This window comes from Festucalex cinctus, chromosome 8 (genome assembly GCF_051991245.1).
Source record: "Festucalex cinctus isolate MCC-2025b chromosome 8, RoL_Fcin_1.0, whole genome shotgun sequence".
Lineage (NCBI taxonomy): Eukaryota > Metazoa > Chordata > Actinopteri > Syngnathiformes > Syngnathidae > Festucalex > Festucalex cinctus.
The window spans coordinates 19,675,822-19,688,574 of NC_135418.1; positions in this window are offsets into that span (position 1 = coordinate 19,675,822).

Sequence of the window (12,753 nt, forward strand, 5' to 3'; positions counted from 1 at the left end):
GTAGATGTATGGATTAAAGATTCATTGTTTGAAGACATGTTTTGTACTTTCTTTTCACATCGACATTCATGATATAATCAACAACATATTGTTATGAAATTAGGAAATAAAAAAGTAATTCTGTTACAGTTACAGACAAAAACATTTAATCAGATTACAGTAGCCGACACTTCGTAACATTTGGGGTTATTTCACAGACTTACAATTTTAATGCGCTCTCGGCTACTTTCAAGCTAGAAAGTAGAGCAACCTTGTCTCGAGTTAGCAGCACAACATATGGACAAGTTGTCGTAACATTTTCTCCGTTATTTTCTCAATTAACGACGATTTTTTTAACAGCTGTCTAAATGACAAACACGGGTTACATTATTAAGGTAACCCTCCCAAACCTTGAACACTACATATTATAACTAGCCTAAGTACAATTTCTGGATAAATTGTGTGGGAATGCTGAAAGACGAATGCTAAGATTTGGAGGCATGCGGAATGCTTATGAAGTAAATGTAGAGAGAAATTATGAAATTATGACCTCCTGGTGACTGGGCAATGCACTTTACCAACTGTGCCACCGAGCAGTATCAGACACCTGGTAATGATGATAAGTTATATGTATGGAAATGCGCGTAGAAAGAGATACTTGAAAAAAGTTCAATGTCTGTCCCATTGAAAATGAATGGGGAAAAGTTGATATTAAACGTTTAAAATTATGCAAATACTGTAAATAATGTGGAATCAGAGGCGTGAATTTCTGAAGCTAGGCAAAAAAGTGTGGGGAATAAAAATTACAATAACATATCTGGGAATGCTATAGCATTCCCACAATTAATATTTCTTGTATACACTATGGATAACCGCTAGTATTGTGCTCAATTGTAAGCATGTCTATAGACATCTACACACTAAAATGTCAACATTATATAAATTTAATGTCTAACTTTTAGTCCGCAAAAAGTCTTTCAATGGGATATAACATAAAGCTAGCTCCGAAGAACGTGAGCATTTACGATAAATTGTTATCCTTTTTTTTTCTAATATGTACTTTAAAGATACATTTAGTTATGCCACATAGTGTTTCAAACTACTTAGTGTAAACAGCGTAAGTAGGCTATAGTGCAGGGGTGTCAAACATAAGGCCCGGGGGCCGGATCAGGCCCGCAATGGGGTTTAATCCGGCCCGCGAGATGGTTTTGTAAAGCTAAAAAAAAAAAAAAAAAAGACTGTCGGCCCAATTAATCAGCCGGCCACAATCAAAGCTTATAAATTCATAATTACACAAGTAAGTCTCAGTTGAGCAATGCATCTTGTACATGGAATTGCTCTGAATGTCGTTATTTTAAACACAATTTAAAGTTAGTTTGTTTAAAAAATAAAAACATGAATCAAACACAAACATGCTGAATAAGACACATTCAACTACACATATGACATGGATTAACGTCCTTATAACTTCATTAACGGCACCCGGCACACAATCAGTGAACAATATACAGGTTTATGCAAAAAAAATTTAGGACAATATTTGTACAGATGCGCCCCACAATTTAGGGCTGGCCCACAATTAGCGAAAATCTGCATGTAATTGACGGCAATGTTTTACAAATTATTTTACAATTTTACCGATCCGGCCCAATTGCGAATATATTTTCCTCCATGTGGCCCCTGAGCTAATATGAGTTTGACACCCCTGCTATAGTGCATTTGAGAATGCAGTCTGATGTAAACAAAGGAAAAATCAATTAAAAATCAAATTAATCTGGATTAGACTAGGAAACCAAAAAGTCAAGCAGAAAAGCCTTGCCAAACAGATTACAGGTTATATTTTATACATTTGCCTAAATGTGCACATTCATGCGTGTGCCGCTGCCTAGACTAGACCCAGACTAAACGTACTTAACGTGTATGGTTCCCTACACATTTCTCATATAATTCTGAGTGGCCAAGCAGATAAAATCAAGACTAGGGATAATGGTTACAATGTGATTTGCACATCCCCTGCACACCAAACAACTGCGGGTGATGAAGCACTCAAGTGCATAATTACCAGCAGCCAGCGAGACACGGCTCTCTGAAGAGAAAAAACTTCCAGGGCAGGCTGTAGGCGTGCAGAAGCAAAGACTTTTAATTAGTCCAATGAGCATCTCCTATTTTTATGGTCCATTTAAAGACACTCATCCAATTAGCTTTTGCCCCGTCAGTCGGGTTTGGTACGAGACGTAGGAAGTGACAAGGAAGGCTGGAGAGAGACGGTCGCATCCTCCATTAAGCTTACCTAATAGTGTCTGTCTCGCTTACCTTGTTTCGAGCTGTCATGAGAGGTGACAGATGTTTGTTTACATCTTTGGGGCTCTATTTTCATAGAAAGCACATCTGCGCCGTGGCGCAAAAGTCTTTCAGTCATTAAAGGAGGGATGAAAAGATGCTTCTTCGGAAAGACAATGTATTAGCAGTGTGTTAGCTTTAGCAACATATTAAGCGACTCGGCGGCCATCTCGCGAGCAGACTACTGTATAAACTATACGGTATACGTACAGATTACACACATACAGCTCAAAGGCAGTTAGTTTGTCTCAGTTCTCCGAAGCATTTCTGAGAGCATGGGAAGCTGAGGGAGTGCGCGGTTGGGGGTGCAGGGGTGGGTGGTGCGAGTGTTGGAATGCAGACAGCAGTGGCCGGAAACGGCGCTGATGTGTGAAACCCGGAAGTCGAAAGTCCGTGGCATCTACCCCATTCAGATCATTGTGTAAACAGTACGACTCATTTATGTTTTTTTTCTTCTAAGCTTTTCATATTATTTCATCTTGGAAATTACTGCCACCTAGGGGGTGAAACAACGCACAGCACATACTGATCGAGAGTAGAAGTAGAAGTCCCAGAAATAATGTCCAAAAAGCATATCAACGTGACAACAGGCAAGCGTGGCTATTGTTTACAAAATGGGACTCTAGACCCTTCCAGCTGACGTCACTGCTTAGCTCCCGCGGCGCCTCCCGGAGGGCAAACATCCCAAAAGAAATGAATGTAGAGAGCTTGATTTTCGGCAAGCGTTTTCGTTAAAAGGCGGGAAATATGCCGGCAGCCGAAAGAGCGCTGATTTATCAACTCTTGGACCTATTTTCTAGATCACAGTGATTGTTTTCTAATTTACTCGCATTGACGCCCTGCCCTCCACGTGACGTCACATTGGAAGGGTCTATTTACACGGTTGTTATGCAAGAACTCAACTATCCAGCGTGAACCCCACGTGATCTTGTGGTCTGCCAGGTGCAGATTTCCGGACACGCAACGCACGCGGTGTGAATTGCAGTCCTTGCGGAAGCCGTATGGAAAACGCAGCCAGTGTGAATTGGGCTTTAGGTTTGCAGATAGATGCTTTGTACCTTTTTTTTTGTGACCAGTCAGACTGTCTGACTAGTCACAAATAAATGCGGTCTAACTAAACATGTGTCTGACTCGGACACGTGTTTAGTCTGAAAGCTGACCTTACCATACAGTCGAAAAGAAGACAGTCACCCTGAAAGCACTTTCAAAATGTTGCAAACAATTTAGTTTGTACTTTGTGTTCTTCATTTGCGTAATATTTTGAGATGTCCTGTGGGTGAGACACTGAGCCGAGTCATCCATTTGGAGGCTTCCGAGATGACAAGGAAAGGTCACTATTATTAAAATCAGCATATTTTCGACAACAAATGCTCCCATTCTTGAATTGAGTGTTGATGCAGATGTGTTTCTTCTCGCTCCTACAGTACCATTAATTTCAAGGTGGCTGCGCAATATATGACTTGCCTCATAACAACATTGTCTCATCTGGGATCTCATTCTCTGCTACTTTATGAAGCACTCAAGTTGAATCTATAAGCCATTTACGGCCCTCAATTCATTTCCCTCTTGTGTACTGTCATACACATACACACACACACCTACACACACACACCTACAGTGTATGTGCACACACATGTTTGTTATAGCCACAACATTGTTCCCTTGTACACTTCTCTACCTTCCATTTACAGCCTTATTGTTCCTAATTAGCTCTCCTCTGGGGATAAAATTATCTTATTGATTGTTTCCTTCAGCATTAGCCACTCCACATTCATAACATTTTATCATCATGATCACATCATTCCCAGAGGATTTTGCTGCAAGATTTACATATTTGCCTTCGACAGAATTCCTCTAAAAATCATTTAGTTAGGCGTGAAATTAACACCTCACTTAGAATGAGTTGCAATAGCTTGAGTGGTTCCCTGTGGAGCCATTCTGGTGCCAGCCACCAGGGTTATGGAAGAAAAAAAAATCGAAAATAACCTGTTCTCCCAGTTTACTAATCTGCTCCCTTATATTAGTAATATGTTCCCTCAGTTTACTATTCTGTTCCCAAAGTGTATTTATCTCTCTACCCACTGTTGTTCCCACAGTTTATTAATCTGTACTCACAGTTTACTAATAATGTGTATGTTCTCATGCTCTCTGTACCCACAGTTCAGTAATCTGTTCCCAAATTATACTTATCTGTTCCCACGGTTCACTTATCTGATCCCACAGTACACTAATCTGTACCCACAGTTCTAATCCTTAGATTCGTAATCTGCTCCCTATTTTACTAATCTGTACCCACAGTTCACTAATCTGTTCCCACATTTTACTTCATTTCATAATTTATTCCCACAGTTTTCTTATATGTTCCTACAGTTTAGTAATCTGTTTCCTTGGATTAGTAATCTGTTCCCACAGTTTACTCATCTGTTCCCATGGTTCACTTATCTGCTCCCACAGTATACTAATGTGTACCCACAGTTCTACTCCTTAGATTAGTAATCTGTTCCCTCTTTTACTAATCTGTACCCACAGTTCACTAATTTGTTCCCACATTTTAGTTAATTGTACCCACAGTTTAATAATCTGTTCCCACAGTTTACTTATCTGTTCCTACAGTTTAGTAATCTGTTTCCTTGAATTCGTAATCTGTTCCCTCAGTTTATTCATCTGTTCCCTCAGTTCACTCATCTGTTCCCCTAGTTTAGTAATCAATTCCCCTGGTTTATTAATCTGTAACTTCAATTAACTAAACCATTCCCTAAATTTACTAACCTGTACCCATTGTTGTTCGCATAATTTACTAATTTTTACCCAAAGTTTACTCATCTGTTCCCACCCATCTGTAGTCCGATATTGTTATATATTTTATTTATTTATTTATTTATTTATTTTTAGGGTGACACTTATAATCTGTTTGGGACTGCAGATGAAAAATAGCCTTGTGGCTAATTCTGGCACATTTACTGAAATGTTTATGTTCTGTCCAAAAAACAAGAAAAAAAAAACATTTTAGCCATCTGTTCACCCAGTCTACTAATCTTTTCCCTCATTTTACAAATATGTCCAGTTAATTTAGTAATATGTACCCCCATTTTAGCATGTCAATAAGAAACAACGAATACACACGAAGAAGAAACGGTAGCATGATGTCATCATTGTCATGTTGAATGGATATTGTTATAGATCTCTGTGCTAAACGTCAATAATGTTTGGCACAAACATATGCAATTTCATTGTGGTTTGTTTTTACTGTAATTGCTGTACTATAAGGCGCACCTGATTATAAGCTGCACCCAGTACATTTCTAAAGGAAAAGTCATACATAAGCCGGTAGTTTACTTACTTTCCTCTATTTTTAGTGCGTCATTTCCAGGCCACAAATGTACATTTGTCTTCAAACTGTGACCACAGAAGTGTTGAGTCTGCCTCTTATCATCACCCCACAGAGATAAGAAGGAGAAGAGGCTAGCTAGCTCCCATGAAGAGACATAATCTTCCCTTTCTTTTCCAGCTTCTGCCTCATTACTCTCCCTTTAGTTCACGGCATAATAGCGGGGTACCGCACGTCCTTCCTATTTTCTCACATCGAAAATCCATTTTCTATGATCCACTTCTATCTCATTACAACCTGTCGCCTGTGGCGGGCGCATGAAAAGAGGAATCAAAGGCAGGCTATTCATTAACCCTGCTTCCAACCTCGACAACACGCCCCTGCATCATTCAGGAAAGGATAACACAGTAACATATAAGGTCATTCAGGCCATTACACATTCAATGTAATCAAGAAATGATATTCACCTGAGGGCTAAAAGGGCAACTCTGTCCTGATCATCTTTTTTCTTTTCTTTTACAACATCAACAGTTGTTTTGATCGTCTCTTCTGTTCTGTGTGATGATGACTGTCATCCATCCGATTTTGTTTATCCATCCAACTTTGGAAAGTAACAGAGAGTTAATTAATGATTAATCATTTCAATCCTAAATACACACTGGAGGTCACAGTCGTTCACATCTAGGACCAATTCTGAAGAGTGCAGTGCAGTTTTCATATCAACACAGCATCCTGCGAATAGAAATTAGGATTTTACAATAAAGAAGAAGAAGAAGAAGAAGAAGAAGAAGAAGAAGAAGAAGAAGAAGAAGAAGAAGAAGAAGAAGAAGAAGAACTCTTGTGCTAGTTAAAAGCTGAAATACGTTTTGTTTGCTGTCTCCCACTTTTGTCACACACAAGACAAAAAAAAAAAACAAATAAGATGAAACCTCTTGAATCCACCAGTCTGCTGTTACACTCACAAATTGCTGTCCAAGTTTTCTCTTTTCCAATTCAACAATATTCGCAAATTAGCTTCAGTATGAGCGTGTCTGTCATCATTGAAGTGCTAGCCCAATTTTTGAAGTGTTTTAAGAGTTTAAGATACTAATATTGACATTTTAGTGTGGAGAGTCATTATTCCTTTCGGTCTACACTGCGTTCATCAGCGGATCAGAGTCAGCCGATCGTCTCGCCTCATCGACTACTGCCGACATGAGGAGCTGAGGTGGCGACATATTCGAGTGATCCTTGAGCACACGGTGACGCTGAGCGGAATAACAATGAACGTGTTGAAGAACCGCGGCTATTAAAGGTCACAGCGGAGAAGCTACGGACAGGAGGTCGCCAGGACCAAACCCAGAATTTGAAATAAACATTCTGACTTCAAATCTTCCGACTACACATTTTCTCAAACACCGCCGAGCATCTTTTATCACTCAACCTGTGTGATTATTGCTTTAGTCAGCAGCAAAGCGCCAACTGTATGCTTGTTTCTCTAGTTAACTTAAAAGTCAGCACAGCACTGAGGAAGCAATCAATGCAAAGGCACGAGCGGAAACATTGATTTATGATCCCTCCTGAGATGCTATCATCATCTCTGATGTATTCTTTGAATAAAAGTGCACACGTCGACATTCGACCATCCGAATATGGGCGCTAAAAGAGACAAATGTGTGAGGTTCACTTGCATCAATAAATAGGGCGGATGGTTAAAAAGTAAAATGCACCAGTAAATGGATAAGCCAAATGAAAACAGTTAAACTGTGAATGGAAAAGACCAATTTCTGTTTGAAAAATATAAAAACACTGCACATATTTTACAGTACACTGATTGATCTGACATGTTGAGAAAAAGCTGAAATGTGGGCACATCTCGCACAACTGCGACATCATATTTCCTTTGGGTCGATGTAACTGCAGCTATGAAAATACTATATCAATGACATTTGACAACACGTGGGCTCCTCAGTGGTTGCTATTGCACTTGAAGTAAACTGGTGCTAACATTTAGCAAGGATGAGTACATCATTTAGAAATATTTGAAGAGTTTAAAAAAAAAAAAAAAAACAGTCTAAATTTTTTTGTGAATTAAGTAACATTTGCTTATTCTCTTGGTTCTAGGTCACAGTTAGTAATTTTTATTTTGGATATTTTAAGTTAATTTAAATTAAGGCAAATTTGGGGTGTGGCAAAGAAGCTTTAATTTAATAAATAAATAAATACATAAATAAATAAATAAATAACAGTCTTTCATCAAGGTATCTTATGTTTTATTGAGGAAAAAAAAGCAGACAAATAAAAAAAAATATTTATACAGAATGTTCACATATGATTTACTTCAATTGTGATGACACTCAACTACACTGTAACAAATTTCTGTAAAATCTCAGTATAAAATTACAGTGTTATCTTGTTTTTTTTAGATTACAGTGAATTACTGTTTTCTTTAAAAAGTAAATACAGTAACTGTACTTTATATACAGTAAATACTTAAATATACAGTAATATACTATAATAGATTTTCACATAAGTAATTAAATGAGCTTTTAAAAGAATTAGCCGGCAATTTTTTTGCCAGTAATCTCTTGTAAATTTTACAGTCAATTCATTACGGTGTATATTTAGTAACATTACACCCTATATTGCACGTCGGTTTCTGAAGTTCTGTAAATCTTTTTTTTTTTAAGTGTTTCATATAATTGCTTGGTTTTGCTGGGTGGGGAAATGAAACATCAAACAATGATAGGTAATCTGCTAATAGGCATACTTTTGTTTATAGGGTACACTTTATGGTATTAGGGCTTGAACTTGACATGATCACAGTAACTACTGTACTGCTGAAAAGTTTAATCTTTTGATTTTTGATTTTTTTTTTACATCAAACAGCAGTGTGGATAAACAGCCAGCACCAAATGATATAAAAGCAAAGCCATTCAAATGATTTTTTTTTTTTAAATATGAGGTGATAGACTTTCAAGTTTTTTCAAAAATCCATAGTTCATATCTACTTCATCTTCAAGGGCTTTTAATGGGTTTTACTTCTGCCCTCTGGCCAACTATAAATTTTACATTCGCTTATCTATTAATATGAACTGAACGTGCAGAGACAAGACTCATCATCATTAAGTTATACAGTTGCCTAATGCTGTAGCTCAAAGGGAACGCAAGCATCAGAATCACCAAATATGACATTTGTGCTGATCTTTAAGGCTTGGATCATGTTGTGATTTGAGGTAAAATTATCGACATTGAGATTTTGTCCCAGCTGGTAAATTACTTTGATATATTGCTCAGGAAAATGACTCACTAGTCAATTTAGGATTCCGAGATGTGCCTAGCATCGCACTTACGGAACTTACTGCTTAACATACCAAACTTCTTACAATTATGATGATGATGGCGATCAAGAAGGTCATTATAGCCAATGCATGTACAGTATTTCACATAAGAAAAATTTCACAGCACACAATAATGGAAAAGCATTTCATTGTTTTTTGTCCAGTTAATAACTCATTTTGGGTCTAACGCTTGTTTGTATCGGGTGTAGTTCCACCCTGGACCACTAGATGGAGGCACACATATGCGGTTTGTAAATTGGCAAGGAGAAGAACAAAACAGGAAGTACTTGTATGGTATTTCAGCGCACCATCATTTTTGCTGAAATTACTGGTACATTTTGTGTTATCCATTGCTCTTGCTCATTCTCAATATATGTTTAAATGTATTTGTATTATTTTAAAGTGTATTTGCAATTCAAATATTGTAGTTCCATATCACGGAATTCATTTATTGTGGGTGCGGTCTAGAATGTAACTCCCGCAATGGAAAGGGAATTACTGTAAATAATTTCTGAACCAATTAATTGAGTAAAATTTACTGGTGATGATCTTTCACAACACACAATAGGCTGCACAGTGGCTCCTAAAGGTTAAAGCTAACATGCTTTTCTGATGCTGAGTTTCAACTGTTTCATAGTTTGAGGTAGAGAGGGAAAACACATTCACCTTCTCATCTTTCTATGTTCAGCTATATTCTTTTGTATACACGTTTGTCCCGGCAAACAGGAAGGCAATGTTTAACAAACTCTTCCTCATTTGGAAATTCCACTTTTCTAACTTAGCAATAAGGCTGTGATGCCACAGGCCCGGACACGCAGCAGACAGATGTCTACAAACACGCACACGCACACTTCACGAAAGGCGGCTGCATCCGCACTCGTCTGTATAAACAGTCAAGTCACGTCAAGTGCTGCTTAAGTTGTTTTCCTCAGATCGTCACATCAAAACTGTGTGACGGTTTTCCTTGCCACCAACACTCAACATGTAAACAATATACAACGTGGAGCTTATGCATAATAACAGCATTCGGTTCAAAGGAATTTCCTGAAAGCTGACATGCTTCGTGTATGACGGTAACGATACAGTCTCGTGTTTACGAATGCTGCACAACGAACAAGTTTGTTTGGCGACCTAAGTTGCCATTTTACAGTGATCCCCCACATATGTGCCGTTCAGCATTCGCAATTCAATTCGAAGAATTTTGGGGGGGAATATATCCTCTATTATTTGCTGAAAAACTCACTTTTGAAGGATTTTGTGGTCAGGCTATAACTATTATCTATCAAATAACTGCTTTGTCACCACCTTGTGGCAGTGTGGTGCAAAGCAGCTATGTTGAAGTGTCACGCCATAATCTTGTCTAATAGTAGAAAAAATGCTTTGGCGCCATCTTGTGGCAACTATGGCAATTACAAACTTTTTTGGATTGGCATCATTTGCTTATTTTTTGGTACACTTTAGTTATTATTTTATCATTTTATCATTACTTGCCATTTAGTAATTGTTTTTTCATTGATCATTTATAGAAATATTTTTATGCAAATGTTTACTGTGGTAATGACTTAAAAGTTAGTGCATGATGTATGTTAGTGTCATACCAGGCTTGCGTTCTGGTTTATGTACAATTCAGGTTACTGCTGTTAGGAATGAAAATTTGTCATACACCAAAAAACTCCATTTACATTTTGCAAAAGTATTTTCAATTGACTCTACAAAATTTACAAAGTGACTCAATTCCATGTTTTTGTTTTTATTTTTTGCCAATGAAGCAGGCCAAACTAAATAGTATGAAATATTTTGTGTTTGTTTACTTTCCTGTTGTCGACCCCTGATATTAAATAGGGAATAATTATTTGCATGTGACTTGTTTCAACTGTCTAATGGAACCACAATCATCAGATAGTCACTAAATTAGTGTAAATATAGTCACAGTCATGGTTAAAGCTGATGGGAGCGCTCTGCAAAGGGGCGTGCAAGTAAAAAAAAAAAAATAATCAAAGGTGATTGGACAAATGTCCTGGGTTGCACGCAGCCCTTTAATGACACTCGGGCAAACTAGCATCACGGTGAGATGCGGAATGATATTTGCTTTTCTTTGAATGAGGAATGTTGTCAAGTAGATATAGTTCAAACCGCTTGTTTTTTGCTTGCATCTTCTTCCACTGTTTACAAGCAATATCCCAACCAAGCCCCTTTAAAACAAATTGCCTGGTCTTGACATTTAAGCAAGCCAATCAACTATACTTGCAAAATGAAATAGATTGCTGCCCCGCAATCGAAATATTGTTGCACCGCTGCTCTGTTATGATGCCAAATCATGTTCAAAAGGAAATCGGAGAGCCTGACAGCACGTTCGTTTGGAGTAAAATTAATTAGCGTGACTCCACAGCAGAAGAAAAAGAATATTTGATGGTCATTGCGCTTCAGCCAACACATAATACGATATTCCTTTTACAGTTCTCATCTTTAAAGGATTTAGAATGAGCGTGTGTACACTTTCTGCAGTTAACGTGGAATAAGTAAAACTTAAAAAGGCCTTTGAAGTTGGATAAACCTCTGAAAGATTTCAAAATGGTTTATATTGGCAGACTTTGCCTACATGAGCACAGATAATTTACCAGCCTGGTATGTGAGAAACATTTTTCTTTTCTTTCTTTTTTTTTTCTTTTTTTTTTTAACCATGTATCAACAGACTCCATCAGTCATTTGAAGTGCTATCATTTCATCAGCCTGCCAGGACATCGCTCCTCTTACCCAGCATGCACCTCTTTGCTATCTGCGGGCTCACGTGCATGAAGTGAGACGACAAGTCAGATAAGACTTTTCTTCCTTTTTCTAACACCAAAAAGAAAGAAATATCCTACTTTACTTTTTTTTTTTTTTTCTTCAAAACCACTAGGGGGCATACTGTATTTGCATGGTCGCTGAGGAGGACTTATTGGAAGATTATGATGTCATTAACTAGTGCTATTGTAAATTGATTTTTACAGTGCAACATTTTCTGTGGGAATTTGTTTTACAAATTATTGGAAAAATCTATTTAAAGTAGCTATTTAAAAAAAAACAACTAAACTGTTAAAACTGTCCGTATATGACGGACAACTAGTCGGTATGTGTGTCATCTCGTTTTGATTTGTAATTGATTGTCAGATTTAGAATCAGAATTATTATTAGCTATGTATGTAAAAACATGCAAGGAATTTGTCTCCAGTAGCAACTATGGTAAACATAGATGTACGTGAAGAGAGTCTAACTGGAATTGTGCTCTACCAACCAATGACAGCTGTACAAAAAAAACATTAAGCAATGGTCAGTAATATTAAAAATAAATATAAATATATATATATATATATATATATATATATACATATATATATATATATATATATATATATATATATATATATATATATATATATATATATATATATATATATATATAAACTTCAAATTTAGTACAAATTTACATTTAGTAATTAACCATAAGTCACACTACCAATGTAGCAGCACTGGCTAACATTGGTAGCTTACAGTGCTAATTCTAGCTAAGTACTGCTAGCACTCCTATTTTGGTGAACCTGGATATGTGCTTTCATAATCGCATCAACATCATGGAATTGCAGATTACTACTAAAGTGAGGCTACATTCAAATCTTTCTAGAGGTTTTCACACCGCAAACTGAAATATTGTACTTCCATCCACTTGTCGCATGACAACGTATTAGCATGCCATTCGTATTGTAGACATGTCCTAATTACTGGAAATATTTGTATGACAAACACTAG